Here is a 22,317-nt window from a genome sequence, read left to right as displayed (position 1 = left end):
GGCATCTCTAACAAAATTATGTTCCCAGATTCTAAAAGTCGTGAAAGAAGTTTTTCAAGCCCTTTATACTTTTCTAACCAAGGTCGCCTTGAAATGATCTTATTTTAAAAGTAGAGTTTATTACTGTTCAGCTTTTAAGCCTATTTTGGTATAATTCTAAGCTAATACTGATAATTCTCTTCAAAAAAGATTTTAGGAATACATCTGAGCTTTGTCTGATCCTTTACATAACCCATTTGGTTACGTTAAAAATGTTTTCTTCTCCAGGATTTCTGATGCCTTCAGAAAAAGAGGTGGTTGCAGTCATTGATCTTCAAGTTGTGTTATGAAATCCCACTCACAACATACTGTGTGTATCTTTTCCACCAGGTTATGTCAGGCCCTACTTAGAAACACCAACACATCCACCCAGAGTCATTGTTTCTTTGCTGAGTGCATTCTTCTTGGTGTTATTGCTTTTTTTAAAAAATACCCTTGCACTGGGGGAACCAATACATTTTATACTACCACAGCCTGCTGCAGGCTAATATTCCTAAGCTGGGGGTAAAGAAAATGAAATCAACAGAAAAGACAAGACAAATAATTGATTACTTCAGTTTTGATCTGGGGACTTAAAACATTAAATATAACTTTGAATATTCTTCAGAAAAGCTAATTGTTATTGTAAAAGTAACTTCTACCTTAATTGCCTTTTCTGACATAAGCCAATACTGCAGTGACATTCTGCTAAGGCAAGAAGGCAGGCAGAAGTCTTATGGACTCACTGTCCATATCCAAGTGCAGCAGCAGCAGAGACTGGTTCTTCCCTATCTGATTCATCCCACAGTCTTTGATGCTCTCCTCCACCTTTTATAGGGTAGAAAAGATCTTGTGACAGACACACAAGTAAAAGCTTCAAACTAGAAGACTCAAAGACCTGATTTCTTTATCTAGTCTTAGCCCTTCAGCAGTAAGTGTCTTCACGCAGAAGCACTGACACCTGAGCTTTCAGGTTGCCAGAAAGTAATTCCCTGAAAAGTGCTTTAGAGGTGCACTTGTGTGCTCTGGTGTTTCAGTACTAGGGTTAGTTGGACATTTCTCAAGAATGATGAAAACAGTAGAAGTATGTGGGGTTTAAGGGTTGGACGGGTGTCTTTTTTGATTAAAAAATATATATTTCTTGACCAAAACTTTTGTTCAAATATTTTCATCAAAACTTTGGTTTTATTTCTCCAGAAATAAATTTGTGAGTGTGCTTACACAGTCACTATTCCTCCTTAACCTCTCAAGTAAAAAATTTTTCTGAGTTGTCAGGTACCTATATTCAAATCTTTCTTCTGCCAGACTCAAATCAGTGACTTTATAGTATCTCACATTGAACCACTTACGTTCTTTTCTGGTTTAAGTCTTTCATTATTTGATGAGAGTAGGAGGGAAAATTCACTATCATTTTGACTCTATCCTGATGTAAAAGGGAAGTTCTCATTGCCATTTTGTCCCATATTTATGAATACTTCAGGGGAATTGTTTTAAATTTTACCCCGATGGTAAAATCTCTGATTTGTTTTTAATCCCAGAAGAGCTTGTCTTCTTTAGGGTATACTGATTTATCTTATGATGCTTTTAGATGACCATTTCAAGAAAGTCTGGGTGTTATGCAGAATTATTAGCCAAGAGTCTTTATGTGTCCACTTCTTTTTTCAGATGACTCACTGTTTTGCTTAGCAGAGTTCCATGTTGCGCCTCCTCCACTTCCTGCTGAAGAGCAAATGCAGAGGAATTTTCTCACAGGTAATTGTGTCATGGGGGTGGCTGAGACCTGCCATTAAAACTCAGACTCATTTGGAAAGGCTTGGCAGCCCTGCCCTGGAGAACCCTCATTTCATGTGAGATCAGTGGACACGGGGAACAGAGATCGTGGTCACTCCTGGTCAGTGCAGTGGGCTTTCACCTGAGGACTGGAATCATGACCCAACACACATGACACAGACTCAGATGTCCTGCATGAGGGTAACCCCACATCCTTAGATGAGTCACACAGGATGAAATCAGGAACCAGGATGAAACCAGGAAACAGGATGAAACTGAACGTTTAGGAGTTTTGCTAAAATGCAGTGGCATTTACATTCCTCCAAAGAGTTTATCTACTTTATTTTTTGATATATTGCCTCAGTTCTGAGATTGTTGTATGATGATTTTATACTTAAATTACAGATTGGTTTGATACTCAAAGTGTAGGGGTGTGCAGATCAAAACCAGTGAGTTTGGAGCTTGCTAGTTGAAGCCATGTGTAATGTCCTGTTCATTCTTTGGTTGCAGCCTTGGAGGGTTTAAACTGGGGTTCACCTTCTAGTGTGTGTTCATATTAAAAATAGAAAATAACTCAAAGCTCCCCCAAAAAACTGGGATCAAAACTATGTAGCCATGAATGCAAGTGGAAATGAATGTGAAAAGTTGATTTTTTTCACAATTACTGACATTCACTGCATCATCCTACATTTTCACTTGACCCTGGAAGTACTTCTAAACAGCTGAATGTATGGAATAAAATCTATAGCCAACACTAAAAAATTGCAATGACAGGATCTTAAGGTCTTCAGTAACCGTAAATCAGTAGAATTGCAGAAATCAACTGAGCTGTAATAATTTACACAAGCTAAGTGTCTGACCTTTAGTGTTCATTAGCATCATTAATATTTCTTAAATGGTGGCAACCAGAATTTGAGAACAGCACCAAAAGTAAGACAAAAAATACCCTCACACCTGCCCCAGGTGAAACACAAAATAATTTGACAGGTAATTAAAATTATTGTAGAAATTATGACTACGTAGTTTGTTCTCTGCAGAAAATTAGCATAAAATATACAGATATCAAACAACAGCTTCCAACATATGCTAAAAGGACTCCTTGTTAGGTGAAAAACCCAGGAATTTGGAATGGTTTCCAAAATTGTGTCATGAAAAAGTGTTATGGTACAGCTCTTTTTATTTTCCTTTCCTTTAGACTGCGTTCAAACACAAACAATTTGTGAGCCAGAAGAGCTTAATACCTGAGGAATTCTAATCTGCATATTTGCACTTTGAATCAGGTACTGCTTTCTACATTTTATAAGAAACTTCAAAGCACTCAATGGTTTCCCTCCAGCCAAAAGTTTGGAGGGGGGCACATGCCATTTATTTAATGTGTCTTCTTAAGCCAAGTCTCCAGGCTTGATATATGAACACAGCCTTCCAAGCGAACCCATACAAACTTGTATAAATGTATGGCAGGACAATACTGCTGCGGTTAAATTGGTGTTACCTTATTTTGGGGTTGTTCTGATACAGGTTTCAGGAAAAGAGGCAATGAAAGCAGCACTCTGTTCAACAAGCTTAGAGTGGTGATGTTTAATTGTCAAATTCCAAAACAAACTAGAACATACTCTGAACCAAATGCATTTTCCCTTAACTTTGCCTGTGTAGAAGTGGGTTTTAGGAGTGGGCAAATAACAATGGCAGCTTTCTGAGTCACTGTGGAACAGCTGTTCAATAGCTTGCAAAATGTTACCTGAATGAATTTTTAATTTAACCTCTATTACTATAGGGCTTTTCTTTATTTTTTTTTCTTCCCTTCTGGAAGCTTGCTTTTAAGAAAAGTATTTTGCAAAGCTTTGTATATTAGTTATCTCTTGCACAACTTCTGTCTGGCACACAGACCATCAGTAAATCAATCTGCCCTCATTTGAAGCTGAGCACTGCTGTAGCTCTCAGTAGAACAGAGCTTCTTGAACTCTGGCTGGTTTGTTCAGAAGTGCCTTTGGCACATTTAAAGCAGTAGCAATATGCAAAGCAAGTTGTCTTGTCAGGACAGATGACTTTGCCATGACTGGATGTCTTTAGTGTACAATTGTGTTACCAAGGTGAACAATCACTGTCCTAAATCAAATATTTTCTTGTTCTGGAAATGATCCCAGTTTACCAGACTGCTAATGAAAATACCCACAGTTCATTTATTTAAAAATACCCTTGTAGGTTATGGAAATGTGTCCACAGACCAGATACAGCTCTGTACAAAATTTGCAAAATGTTAATCAATCTTTAGAGAGGAAAAGCAATTTTTATGGACAGAAAATAGTGATGTCCTGATCAATTACCTTAGGGATGTTTTTTTTATTTTTTTAATGAGTTCCTTGTTCTTACTTATTTCTTTGGGTTTGATGGTTTGGTATTTCTAAGTAGTGGAATACATCATTTTATGTAGGCACGATGATGGTGGTAATGATGATAATAATAATAATTAATAATGTTTTCACATGCATTTCCTTTTCATTCCATACAAACGGATTTGGTTTAGAGTGTATAGGATTCCCATCCTGCCCATGACAATGCACCAGCTGATAAGGAATCCCCTTTATACAACAGATGATGCAAGGAATGAACTGATATCTAGCATGATTAGTGTGGAAGAATCTGAGCCCTAATATATAACTGTCACCTCTACATTTCAGACTGAGGAAATATTTTGGAGCTAAAGGCTGCTTTTTTTACCATTAAAGCAATAGTGGAAGATCTTAAGAGCTAGACTGAAGCTGTCAGCTCTTTACTAGCTCTTGAATCAGCCCTAGGGTGTGAAATATACCTTCTAAACAGATAGTCTGAGATGTTTTTCTGTATTCCCTGATTCAATCTGTGAACCTGTTATTAAGAATGAAAATAGTGACAAATCAGAGCCACAGAGAGGCAGTCTCAGAGGTGGCTCATCCTGGTGTGTAATAAAGCTATTGATGTGATGAGGATTCAGAAGAAATGCACAAGAACGATTCCAGATTCTTCCTGTGCTCCTGTGGCAGACTGAGGCATGAGGAACTCAACTCACAGTACAGTCATTTTTATGAAGCTTTCAGATTTTCTACTCTAAGTTCTGCTTGTTGTTCAGTGACCTTCTTACCAGTATGGCAGGATGGGCACGGGAGGGGACGTGGCCCAGTAGTTGCACGTGAACTGTGATATTCCGAGATAGCAAATGCCTTCTGCAATAGGTGATGATGGTGTGTGTGTAGCACCTGCAGCCTGCTTCCAGTGTATCTGGTTGGTCCTGCTAAGCAATGAGTCCATATGTCTAAGGAGAACTTGCACAAACTGGATCAGTCCCTGTCCTCCGTGTCCTGGAACGTAGCTTACCTTGTGCAATGTACTGAGTTGGCTCTGGAAAACCTCTTCAGCTGAGTTCAAATAGACAAAAACCCAACCAGTTTAACTGTAGCTCCTCCAAACTGATCCCTTCTAGTCCTTTTCTGTAACAAAGATAGTTGTCCACCTGTCTCTTTGTGCTTTTTTTGTCCACTTAATTCTGCCTGATCTTTTCTCTATTCCACTGTGTCAGACATGCTCTGCCCACACTATAACACCTGTCTTTTTACCTAACACCTTCTTGCTGTGACAAATCTCAGTGCAGAGCACAGAGGAGCCTTGAGCTTGCTCTGGTTTAACTTTACTCCCATGTTCACTCTTTTGGTGGTTCGGTGGTTGGTATTTGTCTCTGGTACAAGGTGAGGAGTGGGCACAATCTGTTAATGTCTAATGCAGGGAGAGAGTAAGTGCATAAATCAGCTCTCCCCTGTCACTTCTGCATTTCACTCCCTGCCCCAGGGATCCCAGATGTTCCAGAGACATCACATACGGCACTTTCTTGACATACAGAATGTCAGCATAGGCTGCAACTAGAGATGATGACTGAGGACCCTCTTTGATAAAAGAGTCACAAGGACAGCTGTGGTCACCTGTAGAATAACAATTCTTTTTTGCTGAACTCTGTCTGCTGACTCCTCTCAATTAATTAGTTGCTTCGTTTGAATGGGAATGAGTCCCAGATTGCAGCCTTAATACCTCTAATATGTCTTCATTGCATATTGCTTTAAATATCAGTACTCTGTGAGTTCATTAATTTTGATTTCATGAAAATCATTGCTGTACATCCAGAAACAAGTAAGAGGGGCTAAACTGTATCAGCCGTGTGTTTTTTTGAATGATCAGAAGGAGAAGCAAAAGCAAATGTAATGCTGGTGCCTTTGTGTACAGCACATACGAAAGCCTTCCCATACTGCCTAGAGCTGGGGTTTGCCATGTGTCTATAACCAGCATGTCTGCAGATTAGATGTAGGTGCTCTCCCATATATTAAAATATCATTTCATGGCACCATTTTTTTCCCCCTTGTTTTGATCCATGCTATAATCCAGTACAGGGTGTGCCAAAGATTTAGTCAACAGTCCAAAACAAATAATAAGGCTATCTGGTCAGATTCTATCATCGTCTGAGTCAGATTTGTGCAACTTGATTAAATCAGGGCATATAAAACATATTTAATACATGGCCTGGTAGGGGGAGAGGTACCAGGAGGTCACAATTAATTTCCAACAAATGAAAATGCTCAGATCCATGAATAAAAGATAGACTTGATTAATGCAGAGATTTAGTTAGTCAATGCAATGCAATGCTACATAGCCTGCATCAAAAGAAATTTCTGGGAAGGAGTTTACCTTAAGTGGCACCTGGATCTCTCCCATGTCCCATTAATTATTTCTCTCTTTAGCACTGGTGGAATAGTGCATGAAGAACTTTCAATGTAAGGCACGGATCCTGCAAACCATAATGCTATCTCAGCTTTGCCTGTATGGCAAACCACATGTACAAAACTTGTAGGATCCAGATCTAAAATGACAATACTGAAATGAAGGAAAGAAGAAAACACATAATTAATCTTTCTGAACTAATTCTAAAATATGACAATAAAATGTTTAAATTTTTCTTTGGCTTGCCCATTAACACTTGAAGTTTAACTCCTGCGTTGAGGGTGTGATGTAAAAGTTCCAGAAAATGTTTCTCTATTGGATTTCTACTGCAGCTCTCACACAAGTGAATCAGAGGGTTGTTTAAATGTAATGCATGCCTTTTCACTGTGGAAAAACTGTTAGCAAAATTTATCTCCTTGAGACATTCTCTCTCCATCTTGTACCCGTCATTCTGTAAGCCATTATTTTAACTTAAGCTTTAGTACTTATTCTGGATAATTCACTTTGTCTCTAAGGACATTCTCCCTCGACTCCTTTGTTGCTGGAAACAGATTTAGGACTGACAGGCAGAGTCCTGTGTAGGTGTGGGAAGAAAGACACACCTCATATAGATAAAAGCCAGAAGCTTTTATGGGTAAGCTTATGGGGTAGTAAGAGATCAGCTTAGGGGAGGGTCTTTCTGCTTGCTTTGGAAAAAATACAGAGCACCCCTCATTGTTTTAATGTAAAGTAGTATTTTCACAATTCATCTGCAAAGGGATTTGCATAGCACTTGCATCTAAGAACTGAATGCTTACCACCCTAAATAACTATGATGACCATCAGCTTTTACTTCAGGAAAGTTCTTGGAAATTATTTCAGGGAAGTTTTTGGAAATGCCCACTTCAAACTGTAACATTTTGAGAAGTTTTTCACTTCAGTGTCACCAAAAGAGAACATGAGAGTGGCTTTGATGAACTTAGTAAGGAAAACTCCATAAACAATTGGTTATAAATATACTTTTACTCTTTTTTTGATATTAAGGTATCTTGACTTTCTGCTATATTGAAATATTTTGTGTGTGTGTTGGCTTTTGTATTTAACTTACTGAAACTAAACATTACAATTTTTACCATGTGCAAAAATATTTTCATTCTGAATTGGACCGAAAGTGAAAGCCCAAATTGTAGAGTTTCAAGAGAAATGGAAATTCAGTTGTGCTGGAAAGAGGAGCCTGGGCTTGGAAAGATAGATTTTGGAGCCATTCAATACTTCATGCTTATGACCATTTGTTTATCAGACTTTTGTGGCTTCCTCTGTAAATGCTTTCCAAATAAACACAATTACCATGTACCTAATTTGCATATGCCATTACGCTCTGTGAGAGAACAACCTCTTTCCTGGAGTTTCTTCATGTGGCACAGCATAAGTAGTAAGCAGAAGTAATCTCATGGACTTGCTGTAGGATTGCAGAATGACTTTTTAGCTTTGGTTAGGAAAAAATGTGGGTTGTTGTCTCCACCACCAGTTTTTATGGGAATACAAGGCAATTTAATGGATTTTTTTCTGACTGAAATGAGGGTGATGGTGAACATAGTAAGGCACTGCCACCTTAAAAGTTTTTTTACCTCCTAATTGTTCTTTAACTGCAGGGAGCAAATTTAATTTTATGTTTCTGGTCTTTTAACTTATTCCATAACCATGAAAAAAAAATCAGCCAAAAAAGTGGACAACTGTACAACTGTTTTGTGCATGGGTTTGCATCTTAGGGAGATTTTGTACTTTGTACATTTAAAGACACCTTGAAATGGCAAGAAAAGTCAATGTTCCTTTATTATGCTCTTTGCTCCCTGACATTTGAGAGAGCAATTTCCAGTCACCATGTTCTTCAATTCATCCATCTGCAGCCTGCTCCTTCTGCTTCACATTGGTGATGAATTATACTCTGCTTCCTCCATCTAATCCTTTTCATTTATTTATATTTTATGAAGGAAACATTAAAGACTCCTCATAAAAGTCCAACTGTTTTTGATAAACCTTGTCATGTGCAAATAATGGAGCCTTGTCAAGTACAAGCCTTGCTGGAAATTTATGCCTTCTAATAATAATAACAAGAGAGAATCAGGAACAAATAAGAAATATATTGAATTGGATTCAAAGCATGTTTATGGTTTTAAATTGGTGGCAATAAAGTAGTTTTTATCCAGAAATGTTTTTACATGTTAGTTTAATTCAAATACCATGTTGTGCTTGAACTCTGCAGTATTTAGCCCTGCGGAGCTATGAGAGGCATCTTGTACTAAAACACAGTAGAGCAGCCAGTTTTCTCTTTCCAAGGTTTGGTGGTGGAAAGAGGAATCGATAGACCTGACTTATTAATACAAGAGGAAGCAGTATTTTGGGCAAAGGAGCAAACTGGTCAGCTGAGGCCTCTCTGTGGGTTAGCAAGAAATGGTAGGGACACAGAGGTTAAAGAAAAAATTATATATTTTATTGGAATATTAATTTTTTTTCTTCGGCTGCAAACTTTGCTGGCCTGTCAACTTGTCAGAAGCATTTATTATTTTTGGCTGCTAAGGCTGTGGATAACTTGCAGGGCAGAAGGACAACTGGCCATCTAAAAGAAGATAAGGTTGCCTCATGTCATAATCTTCAGCTATCCCTTTGCTGTATGATATTTTATTTCCTGTTATAATTTTTGCATTGAGAATAAAACTGAACAGAATGTTAATTGTTTGCTGATGAGACCAATTAGCATTTTATAGCACTTTACAAATGTCAGGGAATGAAGGGGATTTCTCAGGAAGAAGACTTTGTGTTCAGCTGGCAAAGTCTAATCCAAACAAATGTGTCCCTTTAATGAAGAGGTTTCTTAGTAACAGTGAGTTCCCTGAATATATGTTTGTGCATCTTCACAGAACCGATATTTATGTTCCCATGAGTGTTACTCTTTACATGAAATACTTGTTTTACATCTTTTCAGGAGTAAGAATATCTGTAATTCCCTTTCAGTTTACATACCCAATCTGTCATGTTGAAATAGTGCTAGAAATAATATAAGAGAATGAAGAAACAAAGAAAAAATTGGTTTACAATTTAGAAAACTAGTCATCTCATGCAAGGCCTGTGATCCAAGTTGTGTTTCACAAATATTGAAGGTTTCTGTGAGAAAGGCATGAAGAGAAAATTTACTTTCAGGGGATATTGATGTTTTAGTTTAATTTAATTTTGGTGTAGGACAAAGGCCCTTTCTGCCCATTCTCCCACCTCCTTATTCAAACTTTTCTTGGCAAGCTCAGCCCTTAGATTTTGACTTTGCATGATAACACAACCACTGCTGAACTGGGCAGTTGCCAATCAACCAAAGAAATAAGTTAATGAGAAATCAGACAGAATTGAGGGCACTGGCTTTTTCACACTTCATCAATTACAGTCCCTAGAAAACAGTGTGACTTTAACAATATTTGACAAAGATATTCTGCCCTGGTCTGTGTGATATCAGTTGTAATGCATTTTAAGGCACCAGATGAACCAATCGATTTTGCAGTGTTGTCACAAAATGATGACCTTTATAAGAAAAATGCCCCAAAAGGTCACAATTTAAGTGTACTTTACTAGGTAAAATTCAAGCTTTGCAGGTATCAGCCTTTATAATGAGGTTAGTGACACCCACCAACATGTAGCTTATGCTAGATCTGGCATTTTTCTTCTAAAGATTCAGCACAGATATCTGCATTATACTGTTGCCAAGTCTTCATCTATGACATGTATATAACTTTTAAATTACCTTCAGAACTGATGACACCCTCCCCATTACTTTTCCCACCATGGATCCCTGAAATAGCACACACTGATTATTAAATGGAGCTTGGTGCACATGGGTGTTTCACAGTAGTATCAATTTCATACTGCTCAGAACAGATTTAGATTTCTCCTTGTCTGAATTACACCGACGTAACTGAAAATGGAATAGAGGGCTGGCAGAGTTTTCTGAAGAATTTTACTCCAGGTGCTTGCAGTGTGACCCTTAAAGTCAAAAAGTGAATTGTCAATTGGGTGTTTGACAAGCATTGTTTATCACTTGTGCATGATGGTACATGAGACGTTACTTAAGAAAAAAGAATTGTAAGTCTGAATGACCTGTGGGACTTGGTCAATGTATACAAGCTGTAGGTTTCTTGCTGCAGAAGGAAATGAATCAAAACCAATAATTTGGACATGATCTTTTTGTATCTTGACAGATTATATATTCACATTCTTGAGACAGACTGGTGGGTTTTTTGGTAGATTGGGAGGAAGCAAACAGGGCTGCTGGATTTATTTCTGCTTTTACTATTATAATACTTTTGGAAGGATTACTATCTAGGATATTATTGCTGAGTACAATGATGCTTGGGTTCACCAGCCCTTTCCCAGTGTCTAATGAACACAATGGACATCTACATGAATAATATGACTAAACCTAAAAATTTTTGATTCAAAAACTTGTTGGTTTTCTTTTCCCCCTCACTAGTGATGAGATCAATAATATACATATGTATTCTGCAGTCTGTGGCCTAGAAATTCTTTACCGTGTAGTTCTGAAATCTGATAGTAGTTTGTTCCCACACACACAGAGGACACTTGAAAAGACGAGTTGTATCAAGCAGCAAGAAAGAGCAGCTGCATTTATTTTTAATGATTTAATGTGGGACATCCTAACGACTTAGTAGTATGGTATAGTCTATATGTAGTAAGGCTGCTTATGAGTCACAAGAGCCTGTAAAAGTGTCATAATTAAAGTTCCATAGGAAAAAGACAGTTAAATGTGTTCATTCTGAATCTGTGGGAACTTCATATATTTTACTGGAATAGCTATTTTGGAGCACTTTCCTCCTCCACCCCAGCCACCACTGTCTTTCATGGCTCTGGCAATGTTTGGTTAGCAAAGATTGCCTTTGTCCATGTCCCCCCAGCCAGCCCAGCATGGGCAGCACTGCCCTGGGCTCTGGGCTTTGGAGCTTCCACCTCTGTTCGGGTGTTTGTGATCAACAACTGCAAGGCAAACGTGGACTCTGCAAACCAAAGGAAAGACCAGATGTTTTAAATAATCCCTTACATGCTAAAGTTTATTCTTATGATGTATACAGATTCAGGACATTAAATATGTTGATAATCTCATTCCAAAAAATCCCTTTGCTCCTCTCTGGGGATTTGACCAGTATGTCAGATGCCAAGTTTGGAAGACATATATCGCCTTTTTATACAGCTGCAAATAAGACATGCTGCATTACAGTCTCCAAAATTAAGTCTGAATAAGGTCTCAGCCTTAGCCCTACTTTTCTTTTCCTCCTGCAATATGTGGCTGTAATAACTCATGGGATTTATTCAGTCAGCATTTTAAATACTGTGTGTGTCCCCTTCCATCATTCATAACACAAGATGATGAAAAGCACTGCAACTAATTTTATGCAACACAATGAAATTAAAAGCTTTTGGTATTACTGTACTGCAGGTATAAATCTAACTAAATGTGGTGTTGGAGAGAGATGGACTATATAGGTAAGTGTTGGAATAATTTAAGGTTATTTGGCATTTTCTATAGATGTCTCTTCTTGTTTCTTCACAAATACCATAAGTAATTGTGTGGTTAATAAAGTCTTAAAGTGTCTGAGCTTGCAGTTTTCTACTGCCTTTATTCATTTGCTAAGAAAAAGTAAAGCTAATGGAAAACAATCCATTTCAGTGAAACTGTAGATTTGCTTACCCATCATAGCAAAATGTTAATTTGTGTAATATTTTTAGTGTCACATTAATTTTTGTTAGGTACAGTATTTCAACTTATGTACTGACAAATTTCAGAGAGCTGGACAAATTATTCGATTTATATTCTTATATTTCACTTTTATCCATCAAACTCTATATGTCTTTTGTATTCTGGATATTATCAAAAATGTTGCTTGAGGTCTGAAGGTGTGCTTTGTGCTTATATAGAAACATTTACATGAGTTAGGACACATAAACAGCTTTTTCCACATCCCTAATCCATTATCATTTATGTACTCCACTCTTTACTTCTCCCAAATACATACCTTGACCCTTAACAGCCTTGTTATTTCCACTGTTCATAATAAGAGGAATTATGTTCTCTCTGTTATTTCTTATTGCACTTCAAATGAATCTTCACTCATTTTTGTAGAATTGGGCTTACTCCCCTGAGTCTATTTTTGCATACATCTTTTGTTCAGCTTATGCTATATGGGCTTTTCTGCCCCCAAAAATTGTGTGAAAGGCATGAAGAAGACTTTTTCATGTGCAGGCTAAGGCCCTTTTCATGCTTAGTATTTTGCAACAGAGGACAATGTTGAGTTTCTTTTCTTGTTGTCTCATTACATTGCCTCTTTCATCTTGGAACTGCAGTTACTTAAAATTGTGTGCTCCTAATCTACTCAACTTGCCCTGAACTTTATTGCTATCACTTTGAATTTATAACTATTTTCTCTCCCCTTAGCCAGCATTTAGTGTTATCATCAGCTAAACTGCCATCGTGTTTCTTCAAGGTTGTTAAGCATTAAAAGAAAATCTTTTCCTCAATTAGTTGTGTGATTTTCCCTTCACAGGCTGCCCCCCTTCTTCCCCTGCCTTGTCTGCTCTTATTAAAAGCAATCGTGAGATATGGAGCATCAACTCATCTCCCAGCACCTGCTTTGGTGTTTTCTGCCTGTATGGGAAATCCAGGCACTGAGGTGCTCATAGGGCTCCTGGGCCAGCATCAAGGGCCCCGTGGAGGAGTAATGTGTGTGCTCTGCACACAGAAACAGCTCAGGAACCATCTGCAGCAGCCCTAAAATCTCAGCCTGTGCCAGCAAGAAAATACTGTCTCCTCTACCCATCTCTATACAGCGCTCCCTAAACTCAGCTGAGAATAAATTCTGCTTCTTTTATATGTCCAAGGTGATCTTTTCTCTTTGCTTTGGATGCTAAAAAGTTTGGAATCAAAGCGGATAGTTCTGGCTGAGCCTGGGCTCCAGTGGACATGTAGAGTGCAGTCTTTCCTCCACACATGCAGGATTCTGTTATGCTGCTGCCAGTATTGCAGGCCCTGCAGCCCTTTGTTCAGCAAGCAGAATTTTTTTAACACTTGTTTATCTTCCAGCATCTTCCTTTCCCCCTCTGTTGCTTTATCTCATTCAATTTCACCCAACATTTCCCCCTTTTATTATTGCTGGTGAGTAATTAATGTAGTTATGCATCTTTGCAGTGATGAAACTTTCTGAACAATCTCTTCTCTGCAACAGAAAACTTTAAAAACTTTCCTGATATTAAATTCTCAGTCAAGTGCACAGTTATCTCTCTTGAGCTGTGCGGACAAAAAAGAACATTTTTTTGGTCAGAGAGTGCAGAGAATTTTCTTTTTAGTTTATTGGTTATTTCAGGACACAATTTATGCAAAACATAAGAAATCTCATTTTACTGAGATAATGTATTTTAATTATAATTATAATTTTAAATTAGTGTTCTGAAAAGTGCCATATTTCAAGATGCAGAACCATTGACTGAGTACTACAGGAAAAGCACAGTAAAGCAGCTTGACAGAAAGTTGTAGGAAATTCTTTATCCTACTCTTCACCTTTATTTTCTGTTTCTGATTTTATTTTTATGTGTATGACATATATTTATTTCAGACATTATTCAGTTAAGAAAGAAAACTTGCAAAGTGTTGCTAGCAGTTGTCTTCCTCCTAAATATTTTGAGTGGTTGGTTGTCCAGTCAGCTTCTGGAAAGCCTCTCTATACAGCATCACATTTCTTAGTCAGCTCCAGTACTCTGAACTAAAAAATCAAGGCAGTCCTTAGTATCTCATCACTATCAGATCAAGGACTTCATGGGAAAATACCAGGACAACTGAACTGCACTAATTTTCTGCATTAATGAGCTCTCTTAAGCTGTTAAGTTTTCTTTTATATGCCTTACTCTACTTATTTCAGAAAAGGAGCAACAGAGTTTTCACGCTAGTGCTGGTATCTCAGTTCTAAAGTGACTTGTACAAGGTGAATTTTGACGGATCTCAAAAGAGATATCAGGGATTAGTTTGGGGGAAAAGACTACATCTGGTATTTTCTGAAAATCAGAGTCTAAAATGAACCCAATATGTCAGATCAGGCAGTTGAGGATTATGTAAAACATTGTTCAAGCTGATATAATTTCACTGTTTGCTGTGTTTCTCATGATTGTATTTTTCATATCAAAAGGCATTGTAAGGCTGCCAGTAATATATGTTGTCTAGAGTGGATGAAAAAATTTATTCCTAAAGCATTGTTAGGATCAGGCAAAGCTACCTGGTAATATATTATTTCCTTGTGCTTTTGCAGGAAAGAGACAGGATTCATGACTAAGGTCAGGAGAAAGACAATAGGAGTGTGTCAGACTTACCTGGGACCTACTGGGAAGCAATAAGTGTATCCAGAGCAGTGCTCTCTCTGCCTGTTGGCTCCTTTGTGGGAAAGCTGAACTTTGAGTACATAAAGCGACTTGTGTTGAAAATTCTGATATATTAGGTACAGCATTATCTTTTACCTTCACAGTCATGAATTTACCTCTGAGTGCCAGTGATGTTATTTTAGGGCCCTGGCCCAGCCAAAAGCAAGAATGACTTTATCAGCACATCAGCACTACAGGAACTGCCTGACTGCCAATGTTTCTGATGCAGAGTCTGATGTTGAATAACAACATTGTTCAGTAAGAGCTGTTTCCTTGAGGCTTAGTTACAGAAGTGTTTGGAACATGGTGGTTTCTCTATTAGCATTTTTGGAGTGAATACTCTTCATTGTATCTTATGCAATTTATCACTGGAGTTGACTTTCCTTCTGCAATTCACTGTAGAATGAGCCAGAAGGAGAGTTAAGCATGTAAAGTTTAAAACAAATATATGTAAAAATACTTATCTGCATAAATCCTGCCATCCCATTCATCATTGATAAGTTCTGAATACAGCAGGACAAAGTACAACCCCTTTTATCTTTAACTATATTTCAGGAATCAGTTTGAAGACACTTTACAGAATTTTCATTTTATTTGGCCTGCTAATTTATTTCCTACATCTGGATAATGGGCTGCCTGAGGAGGGGCTGTGTCTTCTCTCTATTGAGAAACTTCCACCGTTTGGGATAGAAAGATCCTTGTCCAAGGCTTAACCAATAGAAGATTCATAAGTGACCTTAATAATTGTCGCAATGCATCCAAGAAAGCAGAACTACCAGAAAGTCTGTCTTTTTATGCATCAAGACAAAACAATAAATGTTAAGAATTAAATATTTGATGGTATAAAGTCTTGACTTCGACCTTCCGTAGTCAAAAGTGCAAGGACTTAGATTTGTCATAAAAACAAGTTAGTCTGATGTTTGGTGCTTTTTCTAGGTCCCAAGTCTCCCAGGATCCTGTCACTCCAAATGGAGTCAGTTACATCAGTGCCCTGACAGTTTTCTCAGGTTTGTGTCAGATTATAAAAAAGAACCAAACTCCTGCTATGACCTTTGGCTCTCTGGTAGGCTGAGTGTGTATCCTTGGGACCGGAAAGGGTCTGAAGTGTGAGCTCTGCAAGGTAAGAACATCACTAACACACTGCATACTTTTTAGCTCATGAATTACATTTTGATTGAAATATGTAGTATGAAATTTATATTTCAGTAATTATGTAGGTTTTTTTCCAATAGATGAATAATGAGGACATGTGGGAACTTTGTGGTTTTATACCCCAAACTTGTCAGTCAATGGAATTCATGCATAAAGATTGGGATCACAGGTTGATATTTCAATTTATACCATGGATTGCTTTAACATTCATGCATTATATACATTGAAGTGCTTGTGGGTGGTCCGGGTGGTCCTGGGCTGTTTCATGTGAAGATGATGAGAATAAAGTGTAAGTAAAGAAAAATCACTGATCCTGCTTCTAATATGCCAGGCTAGTCAGTGAAGCTGTTGTTGAACTTTAAAGTAGCAAGGAATTACCCAGAAGTCCTTGATAAGTGGGCAGAGACCAGTTCCAAGTCTAAGCTCATACTTTTTTTCTATTGTTCCTGGAATGTCTTGAACTTAGAGCAGGATCAGAATTCCTTGTTCATAGTCCAGTTCATGTTAGTTTCACCAGCAGTTTTTTTTCTGATCAGACCATGCACTAACTGAATAATTCAACACGATAAACCTGTTCATGATGCTCATTTCATTACTGGGTGAATGAAGTCTATGGGACCAGGAAGGATACCTTTTTTAACAAAAGGATATCATTGAAATCTGTGAGGTACGTTCAAGAGCTAAGCTGGCTTTTTTTTTTCCATAATAAAACTGGCTTTGCTTCAGAAGCAATGGCTATTTTTGAAGGACTAAATATTACAGCTGGCTGAAAAAACTCTTTCTTGATAGTCAATGAAAATTAATGATTCTTATTTTAGTCTGGTCTGTAAAACATTGTACAAATAAAAATTCAGCAGCTTGTCAATGTGCTATGCCTTACCTTCACAATGCCTATGATTTTGTTTATATATCTTTCTGTAGCATTCATTCAGCTGAGGAAAATCCTCTGTCATAATTTTTTTTACAGAGCTAGTGGTGTCTGCTAACTTCTGTTGGACAGATTTCTGGTTTAGCCCAAAGGTTATTTTTAAAAGAGAAAGCAATTCTTTGGCAAACTGGGACACAAGCAGAAGAATGTTTGAAGGTAGAAGTAGGACTTTGGGTCTTCCCACTGATTAGGTGGGGACCAAAAGCACGCAAAGCACCATAAAACTCGGTCCATTATTTTAGAAGATTATGGTTCTCTCTCACTGGATGGTGCTTGAAGCCCTCGTGATTGATTTCCATACTAACAAGGAAAATTGGCCTTCATTTAGTTTAGTGGAATTCAGCAAAATGGCATCAAAGACAATACTGAGCAAGATGAACCAACTGCCGTCAACAAGTGCTTGGGGAATTTAAACAATATTTTACAACAAGGGATAATTAATTATGAATTAATTAGAAACCGCACATGTAGTTGAATGTGCATGTATGTGGCACACAGTAATTCTGAGAACATTAATTGAAATTCCCCTTTAAATTACCTGAATTTTGTACCAAGAGACATGTAAGAACTTCGAGACTACCCCTTTAAATTACCTGAATTTTGTACCAAGAGACATGTAAGAACTTCGAGACTACTTTTCTACATGTGTAGGATTTTCAGGCAAAAATTATTCTAACTCCCCTAAAAGAAACATTTCACATCTCTTACTGCTCATTGAATAAAAAATTTGCTCTTGTTTTTCAAAGCATTTATGTAAGAGTTTTGTAGGCATACAGGTAACGTACATTGTACACAAGGACTGTCTTTATCTCAGGCCTTGAAAAATGGTGTATGCCAATTCTGGAGTAATTTATTTCATGCCAGGTTTGCTACATCTTTAAAGTTTAATTTTCCTCTTTCAAGTCAGCTTTGGAGAAACATGTAACTGCAGTTGCTTCTATACTTCACTGAGCATCAGATTGAAAAGAGAAGGAACACAGATCTAAGAACATTAATGTTTGACACTTCCAACAGATATGTGTAAAGTCTAAAGAATGTACAGCAAAAGACCACTATCATGCTAAAGTACGAACATAAAAATAAACAAGTCTATCTGAGTTGTGTTGATAACTGAGCTTGAGGAATGTGCATTATGTCCTGAGCTCTGACAGCTTTAACTAGACAGGAAAACGCAAGCACCTTTTCTCTGATAACAGCTGGTGCATTGATAGTCTTTACCGACCTTATCTGAAGAATAATAAATGCTTCAGCTCCTCAGTTTGTCCTTATTGCATTTCTTGGTTGATTTTTTATTTCCTTTGCCTTTTTAGTGTCAGATTCCTCAGATAATCAGGAAAAAAAAATCCAACCTTTCGACCTGCTCTAAAGGGATGACCGAGAGAAATGGCAGCAAGACACCTTCTAAGTGCTCTGTGGATTAAGAATGGCCAGACAATTTATAAGGCCCTGTGAAGTGGTGGCTGTGTTAACACCAATGTCAAAGGCATGCAGAGCAGTTACCCCTGTCAAGGTAAGACCCTGCTGCACAAAAGATGCCAAAGAAGCTGATATGTACAAACCCCAGGGCTTTGAGTCTGGTCAGGTGAATACTCTTCCCTAACACCCCCCTCCAGCACAGAGCCCAGGTGCTTCCCAGCCAGAGCACACTATTTTGTGCAGTTGCAAGCAGCAGGAGAGTTATATAGGAAGCAAACTTTCTAGAAATCCCAAGATAACATGGGAAACATAATGATCTAAAGTGTGAGTGGTTGTCCTACATATAGCACCTTCAAGTTGGCTGGACTGTCCAATTATTATCAGGAAGAAAACCTCACAAAAAAAGTCAAACCAAAAGCCTTTTGCTTTCTCTAATCTTAACGTGTTGAGGCTTTTAGGTCAAATTCCAAAGGACACTGTGACAATCATGCTGTCTTCAAGAAAGCCAAACACTTACTAGTAATTTCACTACCTTTACTGCATATAAAACTGCATTGGGACTGTGCAGTTTGTACTTCTAATTTTTTATTTTTTAAAAAAATTTCTCTTCTCCAACAAATAAACAAAAATACTTTCATGTAATTTTAAAAATGTTACTTTTTATTTAACACCATCCTTTGAATCAATTGCACAAAAGGCCACAACAAATAGGCATAAAACAAATATAGATATTAAAACACATCATGGGCTCTTCCTGTGTTAGCCTAATTCAGTTTCTTTGTTTACAAAATAAACATCAGTATAAATATTTAATACAGTAGCTGCAGTAAGAAAAAAGGACAAACTATTATTATTGTGAGAATGCTGAGCGCAGTGGAAACTATCTTTTAAATTACAACTTTCTCTTAGCTTGAGCTAGAGCCTTTTTTCATAAAGGAAAAAGTCATAGTACATTAATGGCAAATATCCATCAGGAAATAAATCTAAAAGCAACTCAGGAAGTATATTGCTCTGAGAAAGACGGCTTTGCATTTGTGCCATGTTTATAATAAACTCAATTCCAATATCTTGAAAATAACAGTAAATATTTAACACAAGGAATATTTCATAAGATTGCAATAAATGTTTAATACTATGCAACTTTGCAGTACTTCAAAAACGTATTGCTACAAATATTTATCTAGAAATTTAATTAAATACATGTATAATCCATGAAATAAACTACCTCAGCTTTGATTCAGCAAGCTGCTCTGCAGAAATGCAGAGGTATGTCCCCATGCAGCTCTCTCTGTGCTGGAGCCTGAGACTGTGTGTTTGAACTCCCAACCCTTGCCCTGATCGAAGATTCATCAGTGTCAGGACTATTCCTCTCTTCTAACTACTCCTATACAAATTCACTGACTAACAAAATCAGTGTCTGACTGACCCAGTGTTGTACAGACTTAGGACTGTAACCTTTGCCTGATATTCCTCGGAGTTAGATGATCCTTTCTCCTCACACAGCCTGCCAAAATGGAATCATAATTGCATTAGCCTCAGGAGATGTCCTCCTTCTGGATTGCTTCCAGGATCCTGAATATCCAGCCTTCCTTTCCAAGGCTTCACTACTTGTGAAAGAAAATCACATCCTTTCATGTGCTGGCACAGGGGTAAATTTGATTTAATTTGTGTACGGGAAAGAATAGAGGGTACATTGAATCCAGGGAAGGGCAACTACAGACACTGGTAGGCCAATGTGGGGAGGAGTTTCTGGCTCAAATCACTCTATGGCTTTGTGTGGAACATGTAGCAAGGGCATGTAGATGTAGCCCCTTGTGGTGTTCAGTAATGTAAAATGTCTGATTGTCCTGTGCACCTCTTCAGTATATCCTTGCACCCAAAGGTCACCTGAGCTCACCTATTTTCCCCAGACTGCATAAGTTCCTAGAAGTCGTCAGTCAGCCTTATATTTACTCATTTTTTCTGAAATGCCATTGTCTTTAAAAACACAGGAAGGGATTATTTTTGCACAATTAGATTTCTTGTGGCCTAAAACACTTATAAAACCTTCTGGAATACTTTCTAGTAGTGCAGTGTTGCTGTAGGTCTGGAGTGAGATGCTGGTAGGGCCCCACTACAGCTTTCATTAAAAAGAGTTATTGGCCAGTTAAACCACTCCCTATCTGAGCATCAGGACAATAAGAAAACAATTCTGATAATTCTTGATTTAATTCTGTAGTGGAAATGTATTTCTGGCAATAGCATGTTAACAAAGCAATGAACATTTCCTCCTTTTTGTAAGTCATAGTGCAGTAGTCTGTGATCTCTTTAACCTACATTGGAATGATTTCCAGTGTAAAAAAATTGGCTGTCTGGGAGAGGGGAAGTGAGGAAAAATAATGCAGGGAAGAAATTATCTGTAGCTTGAGTCTATTTGCTACTTTCTCTTTTGGAATCCATAACTTCATTTCCTGATTCTGTTTTTGTGGTACTGGTTATAAAAACAATTAAAGAAGCAAAATTCTGGTGTTTTATGTTTTCATAAACTATAACTAAACCCATTTTCTTTAAGTCCCCTTTCTCTTATATTACTATTTGCAAAACTTTATTACTCCTTTTGCTCTTTTTAATGCTGAAACAATACTATCATTGAACAGCTAAAAATATAGAACTTCATTTGACACATCTTGTAGTGCTGTGACTATAATTTTTTCTACTGAAGTGCTGCTAGTCAGGGTAGAAATAGGCCTTGAGATTAAATAGAATTGACTGATTTCAGCGGGATTTGGATAAACCTTCAGAACTGCACAGATAGAAAGTGAGCATGACATGAAAAAAAGAATGGAGATATTTCAAGGAAGAGCATCTGCATGTTTTTTGGTTACCCAGTAGTGGTGATCATTGCTTCTCTTTTTTTTAGTTAAACATAGCTGAGCACATTAGGTGTGTGGTACCAGAGCTAAGTGTGGAGTTCTAGCATTTGACCTACTATCCATGTAGTCTGAAAATAAACTTAAGCACAAAATCAAGGAATAGTTTTCAATCTTTACAGGCTTTACATGACAAAATTACATTGTGTTCATACTGAAATAAATTGAATTTGTAGAGCTGATTTTGGCAGGACAACCTCAGATGTTAGGGACCTGCATGGTCTCTGGACAGTACATGACCTACCTCAGCAATTTCTTGCATGAAGAGGCTTCCTCTGTTACCCAGGGTCTTGCTTGCTATCCTTTATAATCCACACTGAAAGGTACTCACTCCTCAAAGCTCCCTTCAAACTGATGACTATTTTCAAGCAGACCATCCCGAAAGGACCATTCTATATAATTGCTTTCCAATCTGCACCCTTTATTAGTAGCCCATTTGAACAATCAGCAAATACATACTACATGTAAAGGCATTTCTGAAGTCATATTTTGATGCTGCTGAATGGGGAGCCCTTAAAAAATACCCAACCTCTGTGTTGCTATGTGATGTACTTAGAGAAAAGTCAAGTATTAAGTCAGACAGAGGGACTCTGTATGCATAGAAAAGATTTGGATCACAGCTTGATAAACCTGCATGCTTCTCAGGTTGAAGAACTTTAAAAAAAATACTACTGCTGTAGCTTGGGCCATTAGTTATTCCATGCTGGGCTCTGTATTCTTTGTGTGTGGAATACTTTGATAGAAACATTCCTTTCTTTTGAACTGTGCACTGTTTGTCATAACAGCATGGGATGTTGTGAAAGTTAAAAATGACACTGTCAGATTAATCATTTTAAAAAGGTTCCTTTTACTCTTTGTAAAAAAGGATAACCTTTGAAAATGCAAAGATGAAGTCAAGTAAATGGCTTTCTAGAAGACAAAATTGGTTTAGATTTTTTCAGATGA

The sequence above is a fragment of the Coloeus monedula genome (assembly GCF_965178545.1).
Source record: "Coloeus monedula genome assembly, chromosome: 10".
In the NCBI taxonomy this organism is placed as follows: Eukaryota; Metazoa; Chordata; class Aves; order Passeriformes; family Corvidae; genus Coloeus; species Coloeus monedula.
This window is presented reverse-complemented; position numbering follows the sequence as displayed.